Here is an 18,696-nt window from a genome sequence, read left to right on the forward strand (position 1 = left end):
TTTTTTTCTTCTAAGAGTATAGGTCATGATGCACAATATTCTTACAAAAAAAAGAAAACACTGAATAATGTTAGCTGAAACCTTACCTTGTGTATAGCCCCGTTGTGAACCGAGATATATTGTAATATTTGCTAAATAGCCAGTGAATGGTGCAACAGTTTGTCAGAGCTAGCGTTTGTTTTGCCAAATACCACTATACAATCAAAAGCTGAAATGGATATCTGAGATTGCAACATTTGATCTAGTGGAAGGAACATCTCACTGTCAATATCGTACAAAACAAAACAACAGAACCACATCGGACATTTACAGTGATTATAAACTACGTAGATGCCTTGCGTGTCAGTACATTACATTTGAATGGGTTCTTGCGTTCTCTGGCATTGTGTCGCCCCTTTGTACATTGAAATGTTCAGTCTTTTTTTGTTTTGTAACTATAGATCATAGAGATGTTATAGACAGACATACTAATTCGGTGTTCATTGTGTTTAGGATGTACTGATTTAGAATGGCTTGAAATAGTCATCTGTCGTATACCTATTTAGAGTGTCTATTCATTTCTGCTGAGTAGTTACAAAACAAAAAAGGGTTCTCTTAGTATGGGGACTGTGTGTGTGACTGTGTGTGTGTGTGTGTGTGTGTGTACTGGTTTCCAACAACAACACTATACTCAAGATGGCATGCCAATTCTGATAGAAATGTAAAATGTCAGGGGGCTCAATCCAACAGTGAAATTCACCATTACTTCATGGTCATTTTCCGTTCCATACAACGACAGTAGTTGGTGGTGCTTGTATAACCAGGGCTTATTTTCTCTCAGACTGACCTTGACATGTTTTCCTGATCTGCGCTTTATCTGTTTCAGAGAAATATACAGTAACTGTATATCTTATCAGGAGTAACTTGCTTTATCAGGAGTATATAAATAGCTTACCGTAAAAACAAAACTTCTCTCTTTTTGCGTACAATTCATAAAACACCAAAAACTAAAATCATATTATTTTTGTTTGAATATCTAATAAATAGTGTATAAACATTATTTTACCTTTATTTAACTAGGCAAGTCAGTTAAGAACAAATTCTTATTTTCAATGACAGCCTAGGAACAGTGGGTTAACTACCTTGTTCAGGGGCAGAACGACAGATTTGTACCTTGTCAGCTCAAGGGATTCGATTTCACAACCTTTCGGTTACTAGTCCAACGCTCTAACCACTAGGCTACGCTGCTGCCCCATGGACAGTATGTGGATAGAATATGTAGTATATCTGTAGAATACGTGGATAGAATATGTAGTATATCTGTAGAATACGTGGATAGAATATGTAGTATATCTGTAGAATACGTGGATAGAATATGTAGTATATCTGTAGAATACGTGGATAGAATATGTAGTATATCTGTAGAATACGTGGATAGAATATGTAGTATATCTGTAGAATACGTGGATAGAATATGTAGTATATCTGTAGAATACGTGGATAGAATATGTAGTATATCTGTAGAATACGTGGATAGAATATGTAGTATATCTGTAGAATACGTGGATAGAATATGTAGTATATCTGTAGAATACGTGGATAGAATATGTAGTATATCTGTAGAATACGTGGATAGAATATGTAGTATATCTGTAGAATACGTGTATAGAATATGTAGTATATTTGAACAGGATGGCCTTGACTAGAATGCAGTATATACATATGAAGTGGATAAAACAGTATGTAAACATTATTAAAGTGACCAGTGATTCCGTGTTTATGTAGGGCAGCAGCCTCTAAGGTGCAGGGTTGAATAACCGAGTGGTAGCCGGTTAGTGACATTGACCTAAAGTTCAGGGTATGGTAGCCTGCCCCCAGCCTGCTATGGTGTCTATTTAACAGTCTGATGGCCTTGAGATAGAAACTGTTTTTCAGTCTCTCTGTCCCAGCTTTAATGCAGCTGTACCGACCTCGCCTTCTGGATGGGAACGGTGAACAGGCTGTGGCTCGGGTGGCTGTTGTCCTTGATGATCTTTTTGGCCTTGCTGTGACATCGGGTGCTGTAGGTATCCTGGAGGGCAGGCAGTATGCCTCCGTTGATGCATTGGGCAGACCAAACCACCCTCTGGAGAGCCCTGCATTTGCGGAAGGAGCAGTTGCCGAAACCAGACGGTGATAGAGCCCGACGGAATGCTCTCAATTGTGCATCTGTAATTGTCTTAGGGGCCAAGAAAAATGTCTTCAGCCTCCTGAGGTTGAAGAGGCTATAAGAATATGTTTAATATAATTACACAACGCAGAGGCTGAGAGGACGAGAGTACTAATGGTCAATAGGGAATTGTAAATAGTAGTTGGTTTTCAGTTCAACAACTGTTAAGAATGTGTGGAATTTCACTCCTGAACTCAGAGCTACAGTGGCTTGTGAAGGTATTCACCCCCCTTGGCATTTATCCTATTTTGTTGCCTTAAAACCTGGAATTAAAATAGATTTTTGGGGGGTTTGTATCATTTGATTTAAACAACATGCCTACCACTTTGAAGATCTCAAATTATTTTTAATTGTGAAACAAACAAGAAATAAGACAAGAAAACAGAAAACTTGAGCATGCATTCACCCCTCCCAAAGTCAATACTTTGTAGAGACACCTTTTGCAGCAATTACAGCTGCAAGTCTCTTGGGGTATGTCTCTATAAGCTTGGCACATCTAGCCACTGGGATTTTTGCTCATTCTTCAAGGCTAAACTGCTCCAGCTCCTTCAAGTTGGATGGGTTCCGCTGATGTACAGCAATATTTAAGTCATACCACAGATTCTCAATTGGACTGAGGTCTGGGCCATTCCAAGACATTCAAATTGTTTCCCTTAAACACCTCGAGTGTTGCTTTAGCAGTATGCTTAGGGTCCTGCTGGAAGGTCTGACCAGAGTACCTTCTTCCATATGTGTTGGGAGTCTCCCACATGCCTTTTGGTGAACATCAAACATCTTTGTTTATTTTGTTCTGGCCACTCTTCTTTAAAGCCTAGCTCTGTGAAGTGTACGGCTTAAACTGGTCCTATAGACAGATACTCCAATCTCCGCTGTGGAGCTTTGCAGCTCCTTCAGGGTTATTTTTGGTCTCTTTGTTGCCTCTCTGATTAATGCCCTCCTTGCCTGGTCTGTGAGTTTTGGTGGGCGGCCCTCTCTTGGCAGGTTTGTTGTGGTACCATATTCTTTCCATTTTTTAATAATGGATGTAATGGTGCTCCGTAGGATGTTCAAAGTTTCTGATATTTTTTATAACCCAACCCTGATCTGTACTTCTCCACAACTTTTTTCCTGACCTGTTTGGAGAGCTCCTTGGTCTTCATAGTGCTGCTTGCTTGGTGGTGCCCCTTGCTTAGTGGTGTTGCAGACTCTGGGGCCTTTCAGAACACGTGTATATATACTGATATCATGTGACCGATCATGTGACACTTAGATTGCACACAGGTGGACTTTATTTAACTAATTATGTTACTTCTGAGGGTAATTGGTTGCACCAGATCTTATTTAGGGGCTTCATAGCAAAGGGGGTGAATACATATGCACACACCACTTTTCAGTTTTATATTTTTTATTATTGTTTTAAACAAGTTATTTTTTAAATTTCACTTCACCAATTTGGACTATTTTGTGTATGTCCATTATATGAAATCCAAATAAAAACCAATGTAAATTACAGGTTGTAATGCAACAAAATAGGAAAACCGCCAAGGGGGGTGAATACTTTTGCAAGGTACTGTACTTGTGCTACGTTCTGTACATTGAGTCAGGAGCAGGATATTTGTTATTTGGCCATTGGTTAGTTGTACTGAAAGGACTTCTGATTGGTCAACCAAAGGCTGGGGTGGGGGGCTATAAATGGCATCGTGTTCCTTTGTTCAGTGGAGAAAAGCTGAGGACAGGGGAGACTGAACATATTACTCCCAGCATAAGATCTTGATTTGTCCTTCTCTAATAAACCTATTTCTCTCCCCCTGATTTGCTTTGGAGTTTGTGTTGTTGAAGAATAACATCAATTGCTAACAAAGCACTGTTGAAGAGGCTATTTTCCTTGCACCTCTTCGCCAGGGCCATCACCTCCGTCCTGTAGTCTGTCTCGTCGTTGTTGGTAATCAGGCTTACCACTGTTGTGTCGTCTGCAAACTTGATGATTGAGTTGGAGACGTGCATGGCCACGCAGTCATGAGTGAACAGGGAGTACAGGAGGGGGCTGAGCATGCACCCTTGTGGGGCCCCTGTGTTGGGAATTAGTTTAGTTGAGGTGTTGTTGCCTACCTTCACCACCTGGGGGCAGCCAATCAGGAAGTCCAGGACCCAGTTGCACAGGGTTGGGTTCAGATCCAGGGCCCCAAGCTTAATGATGCCCTTAGAGGGTACTATGGTGTTGAAGGCTGAGCTGTAGTCAATGAACAGCATTCTTACATAGATATTGCCCTTGTCCAAATGGTATTGAAAAAACACAAACATTGGCACAGACACACACACACACACACACACACACACACACACACACACACACACACACACACACACACACACACACACACACACACACACACACACACACACACACACACACACACACACACACACACACACACACACACACACACACACACACACACACAGGATAACATACGCACTATACATACACATGAATGTAGTACTGTAGATATGTGGTAGTGGTGGAGTAGGGGCCTGAGGGCGCAAGGTGTGTTGTTAAATCTGTGAATATATTGTAATGTTTTTAATTTTTTTATAAATTGCCTTAATTCATTTTGCAGGACCCCAGGAAGAATAGCTGCTGCTTCGGCGGCAGCTAATGGGGATCCATAATAAATATAAAAACAAATAGAGCAGTGTGCAGTGCGATGGTGATTGCATCATCAACGGATCTATTGGGGCGGAATGCAATGATCCTTAATAACTAGCCTCTCAAAGCACTTCATGATGACAGAAGTGAGTGCTACAGTGCGATACAAATTTAGGTAAATTCAGTTAACTTCGTTGTCTTGGGTCCAGGAGCAATGGTGGACATCTTGAAGCACGTGGGGACAGCAGACTGGGATTGGGAGAGATTGAATATGTCCGTAAATACTCCAGCCAGGTGGCTTCTGCGCATGCTCTGAGGATGCGGGCCGGTAGCCCTGCGAGGGTTAACGGGAATGCAGTTGTTACCTTTTATGTGTTGTCTGTTTGAAGAGACTAAAATGAACACCTTTGTATTCATAAAAGAAATGGCAGGATACCTCCATCCTGATACCTCCATCGTGGTACCTCCATCCTGATACCTCCATCGTGATACCTCCATCCTGATACCTCCATCCTGATACCTCCATCCTGATACCTCCATCGTGATACCTCCATCCTGATACCTCCATCCTGATACCTCCATCCTGATACCTCCATCCTGATACCTCCATCATGGTACCTCAATTCTGATACCTCCATCCTGATACCTCCATCCTGATACCTCCATCCTGGTACCTCCATCCTGATACCTCCATCCTGATACCTCCATCCTGATACCTCCATCATGGTACCTCCATCCTGATACCTCCATCATGGTACCTCCATCCTGATACCTCCATCCTGATACCTCCATCCTGATACCTCCATCCTGATACCTCCATCATGGTACCTCAATTCTGATACCTCCATCCTGATACCTCCATCCTGATACCTCCATGCTGGTACCTCCATCCTGATACCTCCATCCTGATACCTCCATCCTGATACCTCCATCATGGTACCTCCATCCTGATACCTCCATCATGGTACCTCCATCCTGATACCTCCATCCTGATACCTCCATCCTGATACCTCCATCATGGTACCTCAATTCTGATACCTCCATCCTGATACCTCCATCCTGATACCTCCATCCTGGTACCTCAATTCTGATACCTCCATCCTGATACCTCCATCCTGATACCTCCATCCTGGTACCTCCATCCTGATACCTCCATCCTGATACCTCCATCCTGATACCTCCATCCTGATACCTCAATTCTGATACCTCCATCCTGGTACCTCCATCCTGATACCTCCATCCTGATACCTCCATCCCGATACCTCCATCCTGATACCTCCATCATGGTACCTCAATTCTGATACCTCCATCGTGGTATCTCCATCATGGTACCTCCATCATGGTACCTCCATCCTGGTACCTCCATCCTGATACCTCCATCATGGTACCTCCATCCTGATACCTCCATCATGGTACCTCCATCCTGATACCTCCATCCTGATACCTCCATCCTGATACCTCCATCGTGGTACCTCCATTCTGATACCTCCATCCTGGTACCTCCATCATGGTACCTCCATCATGGTACCTCCATCCTGGTACCTCCATCATGGTACCTCCATCCTGATACCTCCCTCATGGTACCTCCATCCTGATACCTCCATCGTGGTACCTCCATCATGGTACCTCCATCCTGATACCTCCATCCTGATACCTCCACCCTGATACCTCCATCGTGATACCTCCATCCTGATACAGCCATCCTGATACCTCCATCCTGATACCTCCATCCTGATACCTCCATCATGGTACCTCCATTCTGATACCTCCATCCTGATACCTCCATCCTGATACCTCCATCATGGTACCTCCATCATGGTACCTCCATTCTGATACCTCCATCCTGATACCTCCATCCTGATACCTCCATCATGGTACCTCCATCCTGATACCTCCATCATGGTACCTCCATCCTGATACCTCCCCCATGGTACCTCCATCCTGATACCTCCATCATGGTACCTCCATCCTGATACCTCCCTCATGGTACCTCCATCCTGATACCTCCATCGTGGTACCTCCATTCTGATACCTCCATCCTGGTACCTCCATCATGGTACCTCCATCATGGTACCTCCATCCTGATACCTCCATCATGGTACCTCCATCCTGATACCTCCCTCATGGTACCTCCATCCTGATACCTCCATCGTGGTACCTCCATCATGGTACCTCCATCCTGATACCTCCATCCTGATACCTCCATCATGGTACCTCCATCATGGTACCTCCATCCTGATACCTCCATCCTGATACCTCCATCCTGATACCTCCATCCTGAAGAAATGTGTTTGCATGATTAATGCAGAAGGAAATGTATTTCTATGTGTCCTATCTATGTGTCCTATCTATGCTTTGAGATAGAAATAAATTGAGCTAGCAGTGTTATTAAAAGTCTGATTGAAACATTCAGTGAAAGTATTACGGAAATTATATTTAAAAAAAAATCTAAATAATCGATAATTTCCATTCACAAAAATCATAAGGAACCATGGCAAACGTTTTCAGAACCTCCCTGTAACCTAAATATAACATTCCCAAAAAAGGCAACATTTTCATTTCTGTTCTGAGAACGTTTTAATAAAGTTCAGTGTTACCGGTCAGGAAATGTTCCCAAAACCAATAGCATACTGTACGTTCCTACAACTTCCAAAGAACCAAATGTGCTAGCTGGGTGTATACGTGACAGAAATGTATTCAATTGCAAATCACTAGCCTTGAACAGTGAAGCACAGAGGTTATATAGTTAGTTTCCCTCCCGTAGTTTTGAAAACTGGTATTTGCTAAAGGTACTTGCCTTGATTATACAGTTCTATCAGTTTACTTATTCATGCATCAAACCCCTCCTAAATGCCCAGAGGCAGTAGGCTTGTATGCATACAGGACTTATAGTAGTGGCAGCAATGTGTGTGTTTTAAAACTGGCTAGTCGCTATGACTACTTTTGTTTTGTAATCATGGCACCCTATTCCCTATGTAGTGCACTGCTTTTGACCAGAGGGATAGGGTGTATTAGGGGGTAGGGTGTAATTTGGGATTCATTAAGAGAAAAATTTGATATTTCAACCCACCCTTGTCTGGACCACAGTTCCACTCTGTAAAGGTGAACCACGGTCACAGCAGCAGGTGTCTGACAGACAGACAGACAGACCAGACAGGGGCCTCAGAGTGCACTGAACTATCCTGTACCCGTCTACCCATGTATTCTTCCATTGTTTACTGTGTATACCATTCTTCCCCTGTGATCCACCGGGAACAGCTCTTTGCCATCACCGAGAGGCCACATCCGTTTCACCTGAGTGCCGTGTTGGCATCATCCATTAGGGCATCGGAGGGGGCCCAGGGGGAAAGACAGTCCACCCCTCTTCCTCCCTCCCTTTCTCCCTTTCACACCTAAGTCTCTCCCTCCCCTATCCCCACCTACAGTCTATGTCACCCCCTCCTCTTGCGCCCTCTCTCCCCTACTTCTCCCTCCCTTCCTCCCTCCCTCTATCCACCAACTCTCTGCCCACCTACAGTCCACCACTGTCCTCCTCCCCTCCTCGCACTCTCTCTTCCCTCCTCTCCTCTTCCTCCCCATCTCCCCACCCACTGAGTGGCCCGTCAGAGGCCCTGGGGTCTGGGACATGGACTAGTCGCCAGAGTGCCAGCCAGACACAACGAGAGGTGAGGTGAGACAGCTAGAGGTGACACCTGCCTGCCTGCCTGCCGGAACATTCCGCACTCTCTTCCTGCTCTCTGTTGTCATGGTAACCCTGGCCCTGAGCGACACACTAAAACACTTTGGGGAGAAAAAAAAAGGAATAAAAATGGTGAGGAGAAGGCGGAAAGCAAACCAGATGCTGGACCCTCTTGAACTGTGATTGAGTCCTTTCAAAGTTGTTTTTATGTCGTTTGTATATCAGAGAAGGACTGCAAGATACACTATATTTACAAAAATATGTGGACAACCCTTCAAATGAGTGGATTCGGCTATTTCAGCCACACCCGTTGCTGACAGGTGTATAATATCAATCACACAAGAATGCAATCTCCATAGACAAACATTGGCAGTAGAATGGCCTGACTGACGAGCTCAGTGACTTTCAACGTTGCATTGCCATAGGATGCCACCTTTCCAACAAGTCAGTTCATAAAATTTCTGCCCTGCTAGAGCTGCCCCAGTCAACTGTAAGTGCTCTTATTGTGAAGTGTAAACATCTAGAATCAACAACGGCTCATAGAATGGGACCGCAGAGTGCTGAAATGCGTATAAATCGTCTGAACTTGGTTGCAACACTCACTACCGGAAGCAACGTCAGCACAAGAACTGTTCGTCGGGGGCTTCATGAAATGGGTTTCCATGGCAGAGCAGCTGCATACAAGCCTAAGATCACCATGCGCAACGCCAAGCGTCGGCTGGAGTGGTGTCAAACTCGCCACCATTGGACTCTGGAGCCGTGGAAACGCGTTCTCTGGAGTGATGAATCACGCTTCACCATCTGGCAGTCCAACGGACAAATCTGGATGTGGCAGATGCCAGGAGAATGCTACCTGCCCCAATGCATAGTGCCAACTGTAAAGCTGTTTTCATGGCTGTTTTTCATGGTTCGGGCTCGGCCCCTTAGTTCCGGTGAAGGGAAATCTTAACGCTACAGCAGGAAGCGAGACGAAAAGACAGAAGAAAAGACAATGACGTTGTAAATGATTCTTTGCTTCCAACGTTGTTGCAACAGTTACCATAACTTACCATGACCTTAACCCTAACCCTAACCTTAACCCATACCCTAAACCTAGCTCCTAAACCTAACCACTAACCCCTTACCCTAACCCTAATGTTAACCCTCATTGTAACCCTAACCCTAAACCTAACCCCTAAGCTTAAGATAGACATTGTCCTCGTGGGGAAGTGGGAAATGTCCCCACAAGGGAGAATGTTCCTTGTTTTACTCTCCTTGTGGGGAGAGTAAACCCCCCCCCTCCCTAAACACACACAGTAAGGTCTTCCTTACTGATGCTTTGTGACACAGCTGTCAACAGTGTCCCCCATCCTGTTTCATATTTTATACAGTACATGTCCAGCCACTGCTCGCCAACCGATGATGACCTGTCTGTCACTTTACCTATGGAGAAGGTCAGCCAAGAACTCAGGAATAGGATACATAGAATGCATCTCATGTATTCAACAAGACTGTGATAGCCCACAGAGCTAGAGCCTATGCATTAGAGTGGGTGGCTAACAATACAGTAGACTTTGTCAAGTCTAGACTACTCACAGCAGCTTTCTGTTTAAGAAAAATCCTGTCAGTTCAGTTTCTTGTCACACGGGGGCAGTGTTGAGACAGAAAACCCTGAGAGGTGAATATAATTGGATTTGGGGGTAGTGTCTTTCCTGAAACAATCTTCAGGGCTCGGTTGCTTACCTCATAAATGTAAAATTTTACGATTATTAGTTAACTGTCCAAAATTTTAAATCAGTAATGTAACTTTAGGATTACCCGTGTTTCGGTTTATAAACTGAGGGATTGTGCTGGAGAAATGTAACCATTCTCAAATGTATAGACAGAGCTACAGATGCAAGAACCACAATCCACGTAATAAAAATGATAGTTTTCACCATGTTTCGAGGCTATATAGTGTTTAAAAAAAAACATTTACTTTGTTTAATAAACATTGGAGTAAAACAAGTTTATATTCTGGGTTCTGATGGGGTACGACAGTTGAACTAAGCTCATTTACAAGTTATATTGTTCAAGAATCAATGGGTACATATCATTAGATTATACATTTTTTTTAAATTGAATGTCCTTGAGAAAACAGAAAGCTGTCACAATGTTGTTGTTTTTCATCTCGCCAACATTCTTTCTGAATTTAAAAGTAATTATCCGGTTTTTAAAAACTATCTGTCATCTTATTGGTGTCTTCACTGGTCTTTGATTCTGAACATCATGTCAGATTTTAACATGGTCAGCTGTACTGTGTTCTACGTTAGCCATCTTGTTTTAACATGGTCATCTGTACTGTGTTCTACGTTATCCATCTTGTTTTAACATGGTCATCTGTACTGTGTTCTACGTTATCCATCTTGTTTTAACATGGTCATCTGTACTGTGTTCTACGTTAGCCATCTTGTTTTAACATGGTCATCTGTACTGTGTTCTACGTCAGCCATCTTGTTTTAACAGACTGGTCAGCTGTACTGTGTTCTACGTCAGCCATCTTGTTTTAACATGGTCATCTGTACTGTGTTCTACGTTAGCCATCTTGTTTTAACAGACTGGTCATCTGTACTGTGTTCTACGTTAGCCATCTTGTTTTAACATGGTCAGCTGTACTGTGTTCTACGTCAGCCATCTTGTTTTAACATGGTCAGCTGTACTGTGTTCTACGTTAGCCATCTTGTTTTAACATGGTCATCTGTACTGTGTTCTACATCAGCCATCTGGTTTTAACATGGTCATCTGTACTGTGTTCTACGTTAGCCATCTTGTTTTAACATGGTCAGCTGTACCGTGTTCTACGTCAGCCATCTTGTTTTAACATGGTCAGCTGTACTGTGTTCTACGTTAGCCATCTTGTTTTAACATGGTCATCTGTACTGTGTTCTACATCAGCCATCTGGTTTTAACATGGTCATCTGTACTGTGTTCTACGTTATCCATCTTGTTTTAACATGGTCAGCTGTACTGTGTTCTACGTCAGCCATCTTGTTTTAACATGGTCATCTGTACTGTGTTCTACGTTATCCATCTTGTTTTAACATGGTCATCTGTACTGTGTTCTACGTTAGCCATCTTGTTTTAACATGGTCATCTGTACTGTGTTCTACGTCAGCCATCTTGTTTTAACAGACTGGTCAGCTGTACTGTGTTCTACGTCAGCCATCTTGTTTTAACATGGTCATCTGTACTGTGTTCTACGTTAGCCATCTTGTTTTAACAGACTGGTCATCTGTACTGTGTTCTACGTTAGCCATCTTGTTTTAACATGGTCAGCTGTACTGTGTTCTACGTCAGCCATCTTGTTTTAACATGGTCAGCTGTACTGTGTTCTACGTTAGCCATCTTGTTTTAACATGGTCATCTGTACTGTGTTCTACATCAGCCATCTGGTTTTAACATGGTCATCTGTACTGTGTTCTACGTTATCCATCTTGTTTTAACAGACTGGTCAGCTGTAGTGTGTTCTACGTTATCCATCTTGTTTTAACATGGTCATCTGTACTGTGTTCTACGTCAGCCATCTTGTTTTAACATGGTCATCTGTACTGTGTTCTACGTTATCCATCTTGTTTTAACATGGTCATCTGTACTGTGTTCTACGTTAGCCATCTTGTTTTAACATGGTCATCTGTACTGTTTTCTACGTCAGCCATCTTGTTTTAACAGACTGGTCAGCTGTACTGTGTTCTACGTCAGCCATCTTGTTTTAACATGGTCATCTGTACTGTGTTCTACGTTAGCCATCTTGTTTTAACAGACTGGTCATCTGTACTGTGTTCTACGTTAGCCATCTTGTTTTAACATGGTCATCTGTACTCTGTTCTACGTCAGCCATCTTGTTTTAACATGGTCATCTGTACTGTGTTCTACGTTATCCATCTTGTTTTAACATGGTCATCTGTACTGTGTTCTACGTCAGCCATCTTGTTTTAACATGGTCATCTGTACTGTGTTCTACGTTAGCCATCTTGTTTTAACATGGTCATCTGTACTGTGTTCTACGTCAGCCATCTTGTTTTAACATGGTCATCTGTACTGTGTTCTACGTTAGCCATCTTGTTTTAACATGGTCATCTCTACTGTGTTCTACGTTAGCCATCTTGTTTTAACATGGTCATCTGTACTGTGTTCTACGTCAGCCATCTTGTTTTAACATGGTCATCTGTACTGTGTTCTACGTCAGCCATCTTGTTTTAACATGGTCATCTGTACTGTGTTCTACGTTATCCATCTTGTTTTAACATGGTCATCTGTACTGTGTTCTACGTTAGCCATCTTGTTTTAACATGGTCATCTGTACTGTGTTCTACGTCAGCCATCTTGTTTTAACATGGTCATCAGTAGTGTGTTCTACGTCAGCCATCTTGTTTTAACAGACTGGTCAGCTGTACTGTGTTCTACGTTAGCCATCTTGATTTAACATGGTCATCTGTACTCTGTTCTACATCAGCCATCTTGTTTTAACATGGTCATCTGTACTGTGTTCTACATCAGCCATCTTGTTTTAACAGACTGGTCAGCTGTACTGTGTTCTACATCAGCCATCTTGTTTTAACATGGTCATCTGTACTGTGTTCTACGTCAGCCATCTTGTTTTAACATGGTCATCTGTACTGTGTTCTACGTTAGCCATCTTGTTTTAACAGACTGGTCAGCTGTACTGTGTTCTACGTCAGCCATCTTGTTTTAACATGGTCATCTGTACTGTGTTCTACGTCAGCCATCTTGTTTTAACATGGTCATCTGTACTCTGTTCTACGTCAGCCATCTTGTTTTAACATGGTCATCTGTACCGTGTTCTACGTTAGCCATCTTGTTTTAACATTGTCATCTCTACTGTGTTCTATGTTAGCCATCTTGTTTTAACATGGTCATCTGTACTGTGTTCTACGTCAGCCATCTTGTTTTAACATGGTCATCTGTACCGTGTTCTACATCAGCCATCTTGTTTTAACATGGTCATCTGTACCGTGTTCTACGTTAGCCATCTTGTTTTAACAGACTGGTCAGCTGTACTGTGTTCTACATCAGCCATCTTGTTTTAACATGGTCATCTGTACTGTGTTCTACATCAGCCATCTTGTTTTAACAGACTGGTCAGCTGTACTGTGTTCTACATCAGCCATCTTGTTTTAACATGGTCATCTGTACCGTGTTCTACATCAGCCATCTTGTTTTAACATGGTCATCTGTACTGTGTTCTACGTTAGCCATCTTGTTTTAACATGGTCATCTCTACTGTGTTCTACGTTAGCCATCTTGTTTTAACATGGTCATCTCTACTGTGTTCTACGTCAGCCATCTTGTTTTAACATGGCAAAAAAGATAGCTCAGATGTGCGAGTGCCTTTTGAATTTTTGTCTGGTCTGGTCTACCTTTGGTCTGGTCTGATCTGTGGCAGTCTGGTCTGGTCTGCTTTGGTCTGGTCTGCTCTCTGGTCTACCTTTGGTCTGGTCTGGGGGCAGTTGCATACATAGACTTGGACAGTGGGTGATCAGGTACTTTTATTTGCAGTGAGGGTTAGGTTGAAGGGTTGAAAGATACATTTGCGGTGGTGTTTCTAGCTAGTATCAAAGATGTCATCTATTCCTCTCTGATGCTAATTGCTAGGCCAAGTCTGTTCATAAAATATAATCACCTTTACTATTAAGCAGTGTATTTTATTAGATACTGCTGTGATGTTGTGTGAAATGTTTCCACATTTTTTTTAATTTTCCATTGTCTACATTACATTCTCATTCTGGAAGTTTCCAGTAGGCCTAGAAGACAGCTTGTGAAGTAACGATGCCTTAGATAGGATCTAGACCTTGCAAAGCCAAAGAGAGGATTATTTGCTTATTTCTAGTATATATTATATTTAGTATTTTAGATTTGTCTAAAGGGCTACTGTCCCTAAACCGGGACAGTTGTTGTTGTATACAACAGACAATTCTGGGACAAAGACATGGCTCATATGTGACTATTAGAGTAGCTATTAGAGCAACAACAAAACACTTTTATCACGGCATCTGGTTTGATACATTCACCTCTGAAGGTAAAAAAGTGTACTTACATTCAGTAATCTTGAGGGTCCCAGAGATAAATCGTAGCATAGTTTTGTTTGATAAAATACATTTTTATATTCAAATGTAGGAACTGTTTTTTACAGTTTGACCCCACTGCTGTCTCTGCCCCTGTCTCTGTCCCTGTCTCTGTCCCTGTCTCTGTCCCTGTCTCTGTCCCCTACATTAATGTCACATTTCCTCAAACTTCAAAGTGTTTCTTTTCAAATGGTATCAAGAATATGCATATCCTTGCTTCAGGTACTGAGCCACAGGCAGTTAGATTTGGGTATGTAATTTTATGTGAAAATGAAAGAAAAGGGTCTCATCCCTTAAGCGGGCGGGTGTTAACTTCTCTGGGATATTTGTTGTTGTATACAACAGACAATTCTGGGACAAAGACATGGCTCATATGTGACTATTAGAGTAGCTATTAGAGCAACAACAAAACACTTTTATCACGGCATCTGGTTTGATACATTCACCTCTGAAGGTAAAAAAGTGTACTTACATTCAGTTCTCTGGCCAAAAGCCAGAGAAAATGCAGAGCGCCAAATTCAAATAAATTACTATAAAATCAAACTTTCATGAAATCACACATGAAAGATACCAAATTAAAGCTACAATTGTTGTGAATCCAGCCAACATGTCAGAATTTAAATAGGCTTTACGACGAAAGCACACCAAACGATTATGTTAGGTCAGAGCCAAGTCACAGAAAAACAGCCATTTTCCAGCCAAAGAGAGGAGTCACAAAAAGCAGAAATAGAGATAAAATTAATCACTAACCTTTGATGATCTTTATCAGATGACACTCATAGGACTTCATGTTACACAATACATGTATGTTTTGTTCGTTAAAGTTCAAATTTATATCCACAAATCTGAGTTTAGGCGGGACGCTACTGTCTCACTTGGCCAAAAGCCAGAGAAAATGCAGAGCGCCAAATTCAAATAAATTACTATAAAAATGTCATTAAGGAGTGTGGTTTGGCGGGTTTCGGAGGACGCATGACTCGACCTTCGCCTCTCCCGAGCCTGTTGGGAAGTTGCAGCGATGAGACAAGATCGGTATTGAAATTGGGAGATAAAAGGGGGTTAAATTCAAAAACTAGGATAAGTGTTAAGATAAGGGTTAAGTTTAGGGTTAGGATAAGGGTTAGGGTAAGGGTTAAGGTTAGGATAAGGTTTAAGGTAAGGTTTAGGGTAATGGTTAAGGTAGGGGTTAGGGTAAGGGTAGGGTTAAGTTCAGGATAGGGGTTAAGGTAAGGGTTAAGGTTAGGATAAGGGTTAAGGTAAGGGTTAGGGTAGGGTTAAGTTTAGGATGAGGGTTAAGGTAAGGTTTAGGGTTAGTAGGTAGTTGAAATGTTACTCATAGTCTGTAGAGTATCTACAGATGGACTATCCAAATAAAGTGTTACATAGTATTTTAATGTACTCTACAGTTTACTTCAGAATCCTATAGTAAGTATTTTTTCTATGTGGGATGCCTCGCAGATACAAAGCCATTGTGGATATAATGTAACGTAATATGACTGTTTAATTTGAGTGTTGTTTCAGACTGAGGGAAATATAAACCAAGGATTTGAATTAGCTAACTGAGAGGTTATAATTACTTTTTATCATTATGAGGTTGTAATGGTGTCTGAAATAGAGCCAGTATTGGTCTTCAACGGTGTCTACTTACTGTCAGAAATATATGCATCCGAAATATACAAGAAATACTGTTTTAATGACCATGTGTAGAAGAACACTCTGATATTGACTTTCACATCCTCCAACATATCCTTCCCATCTTTTGGTTCTTTCTTCTTATGGCTGTAAACATTCCTATTGTCGACCAAATGATATTGTCTTGAACCCTGCCTCTCAGTTCATTCCTCGGGGTATCCCATTTGAACAGGTGTTTCTGTTTGGCTGAGTGTGTGTTAACTACAGACCCCTCACAAGCGGAGATGACATTGGAGCTGAGCGGTGCAGAGTCAGCCATGATAGATGATCTGAATCAGATGTTTGTTCAGGACCAGACAGGCTGACTAACTGACTGGCTAGTTTGTTGACTGGCTGGCTGACAGGTTGCTGGCAAGTTTTGCTGACTGGCTGGCTGACAGGCTGACTGAGTGACTGGCTGGCTGGCTCGAGAGCTTACAGACCTGGCCCTGTGGAGAAAGATGAGATGAGAGGGGGACCAGATGTGGACATTAATTTTGCAGTATGCCCCCAGCCTCCACATACCCTGTTTCTGTGTGTGCCCGGGTGTTGGTGTAGAGTGTCGACTGTCTGGGGGTGTGTGTGTGTGTGTGTGTGTGTGTGTGTGTGTGTGTGTGTGTGTGTGTGTGTGTGTGTGTGTGTGTGTCGACTGTGTGTGTGTGTGTGTGTGTGTGTGTGTGTGTGTGTGTGTGTGTGTGTGTGTGTGTGTGTGTGTGTGTGTGTGTGTGTGTGTCGACTGTGTGTGTGTGTGTGTGTGTGTGTGTGTGTACCCCCTACTCCGCCCCTCCCTCCCATTACATTGCGTGCAGCACATTACCTCATCTAACTAACGCCTCCCATAATTAATGTGGTGGAAGGAACGCCCATCAAGGATCCTTCTGCAGAGTGGCGTCTCTCAAGGTCAGAGAGGGAGTCTGTCTGGCTGACTGACACACTTCTGGTCACACTGCAGGGTCTGGCTGTGAGAGAGTTGTTTTTGTAGACTTGTAGACCCTTGGCACATTGACTCGGTATCGGTATATAGCCTCGTTATTGTTATTTTATTTTGTTACTTTTTTTCTTCTATTTTTTTTACTTTAGTTTATTTAGTAAATATTTTCTTAACTCAATTTCTTGAACTAGAAGCTAGAAGCACAAGCATTTCACTACACTCGCATTAACATCTGCTAATCATGTGTATGTGACCAATACAATTTGATTTGATTTGAACTGCTTTGTCAGTTAAGGGACTTGTAAACTCTGAAAGAACCTAACTAGGTACTATAACCATTCTGACCAGTCAAATTTTACACCTGGCAGTTAAGTGTAAACAACCACACTGAACTAAAAGCGACACCTGGTCCCAAGACATTAAAGATGGATGAATACCGGCATTAATAAATCATGTACCTATTGTATTCGGCGCATGTGACAAATACAAATTGATTTGATTTAGACCGCTCTCACTGAGGGAGAACGGTTACGTCCCAAAAGGCACCCGATTCCCTATTTAGAACACTACATTAGACCAGGGCCCACATCTGGAACAAATGTTGTGCACTATATAGGGAATAGAGTTCATTTGGGACAGAGACATTGTGCGATTAACATTATAAGTGTGGCCAGGAGTCTGATCACCTCTAAATGGATTACTCTACCGAGTTATTACTGGTGAACGTTGACATAGGCCTCTCACTTCTATACAAATATAATTATTCTATAGTGTAGCAGTCTTTCTTTAAACTAGGGTACCTGTGAGGATTTCCTACACTGGACAACTTGGTACAGCTGTTGATAAATTATTGATAATAATCAGCATTTATTTTCTTCATGTCATTACATTATGATATAAAGGGGGGGGGGGGGGCATAGCTATATTCATTCAAATTCACCAGTTGATTTAAAACCTATGTTTAACCCCTTCAACATGGTTGGTGTCTTGACGGATTTGTCCAAAATCATGTGATATAAAACATTACTTTTCTGTCCTTGCATTTATGGCAGTGTAAGTTGTCGTTATATCATATATTAAGCATTAATCCCTGTAAGAATCCTGGATCTGTAGGACTGTTTTTTTTTTTTGTATCGAGATCTCAGAAATGCAGTGTAACATTTTGTGTCTCCTATTGTTACGGGGTGAAAAACAGTTTTCATGGGCACACCAATCCCCCAAATGCTTCTGACCGAAAGTAATAATATCAATCGATCATGTCATTAACATGGTTCTTCAATAATTATGCATAATACTTGTTGGATGCACATTTGGTGTCGAGCTGTTTTAATTCATTATAATATTTTTTTTATTTTTTTAAAATTATATTTTCACACATCATCATCTTATCCAGGAAGGAATTTTCTGAACGACAGTCAAGTGATGAAGAGCTTTTTGTGATAGCGCATGCGATGCAACAGTCCGGGGTAAAAGGTGTTCCCGAGGAATGTCCAGAATATT

The sequence above is a fragment of the Salvelinus namaycush genome, chromosome 25, assembly GCF_016432855.1.
Source record: "Salvelinus namaycush isolate Seneca chromosome 25, SaNama_1.0, whole genome shotgun sequence".
Classification (NCBI taxonomy): Eukaryota; Metazoa; Chordata; class Actinopteri; order Salmoniformes; family Salmonidae; genus Salvelinus; species Salvelinus namaycush.